This window comes from Echinops telfairi, unplaced genomic scaffold (genome assembly GCF_000313985.2).
Source record: "Echinops telfairi isolate 266 unplaced genomic scaffold, ASM31398v2 ScPeMD7_9;HRSCAF=40, whole genome shotgun sequence".
Classification (NCBI taxonomy): Eukaryota; Metazoa; Chordata; class Mammalia; order Afrosoricida; family Tenrecidae; genus Echinops; species Echinops telfairi.
The window spans coordinates 37,069,624-37,071,333 of record NW_022103906.1 but is presented as its reverse complement, the minus strand read 5'-3'; positions in this window follow the sequence as shown (position 1 = coordinate 37,071,333).

Genomic DNA, 1,710 nt, shown 5'->3' with positions numbered 1-1,710 from the left:
CAACAAATTCATAACCAAAAATTTTAAAGCCTTGAAAGGCAAAGTGCTGAAGCAAAACTGCCTGTGTGTCCTTCCTCTAATCTACACTATACCTTGGAACCCTTTCCATTTTGCTACTGATTTACAGCCCTAAACAAAAGAAAGGCGTGTGATTATATATAACTTATGATAGCTCAATTGACTACTGTAAGCTAAACTAGCCTCTTCAGTGCCTGAACTCGTGAATTTATTTGAAGAGAACTTCTGCATAAACCATCAAGACAGGTAATTACCAAATGCTCCTTTGTTCTCGGTCCATAAGCATAGATTCATTTGTTGAAGGGGATTAATTGAAGCTTAAGTACACAAAATTTGAGATTCAAATGAATAATTTAATGGCATCTTTTGAAGGCACAACTGAAATGCAAAGGAAAATTAAAATATACACATTGTATCTGTGTTAGGAGGAAATTAGCTTTCCTTATTATCATTCTTAAATCACTTAATGGAATACAAAATTTACAAGAACTATTTAAGTTTCATATTCCTAATATCAAAATACATGCACTTGTTATAAAAGTGACATTGTTTTAGGTAAACAAAAGTAACAGATAAATAAAAGTACTAGATAGATAGATATAGATATGGATATACATATATTTTTTTCCAGAGGAAATTTTAGAAAGTCTCGGCATCAAGGAGCTTGTCCCTCTGTGTTTGTCAGAAGGAGCCCTGGTGGCAGTATGGGTGAGGTGTTGGGCTGTTAACCAGGCAGTGGTTCAAACCCACCAACCACACTTCTCCAAGGGAAAATATGAAGCTGTCTACTCCCATAACGATCTACAGTGTCGGCAAACCCCTATAATTTAGAATCACTATAAACTGGGATCAACTTGATGGCAATGAGTTCTGGTTTAGGCTCATAAGAATGGAACAGTTGAGGTTCAATGGCAGAATTCTCACCTTCAATGAAGGAGACTTGGGCTTAATTTGAAGCCAGGGCACTTCAAGAACAGCCACTACCCACCTGTCTGTCAGAGGAGGCTGGGGGTTACTGCGATGCTGAACAGTGGAGCTTCTAAACTAAGACAGAGCTCAAAGAACGGTTTGATCTAGTACTGGTAATTACCTAATAAAAACCCTATGGACCACAAAGGTATGAGACACAAACAGTCAAGGGGGATGACTCCAGGCTAGGCACTGCTCTTTTGTGCATACGGTCTCTATGAACTGAATGAGACTCAACAGTAGCTGACACTATGCTCTTCAGAAAGATTGAAATATATATTAGATGTGATAGGTTTTGTGTCAATTTGGTTGGTGAGGATTCTCAGTGGTTTGGTAGAATTCAGTAGAATTGCCCCTGTGAGTTTACATGAATAGAAAACCTCATATTTCTTCCAAAGAGCAGCTGGTGGTTTCAAACTGTTCACCTGATGGTAGGCAGCCCAACAGGTAACACACTACGCCCCCAGGGCTCCTGGTTTTAGCAGTTGTCATTAGGTGTCATTGTGTCAGTTCCAACCTGTAGCAATCCCATGAACAAAACAATGAAACACTGCCAGGTCCTGTGCCATCGTCACCTTGGTTCCCACGCTTTAGCCCATCGTTGCCACCAGTGTGCCAATCAGTTTTGTGGAAGGCCTTTCTCCTTTTTGCTGCCCCTCTACTTTACCAAGCATAATGTCTTTCTCCAAGCACTAGCCTCTCCTGACAGTATGTCCAACATAC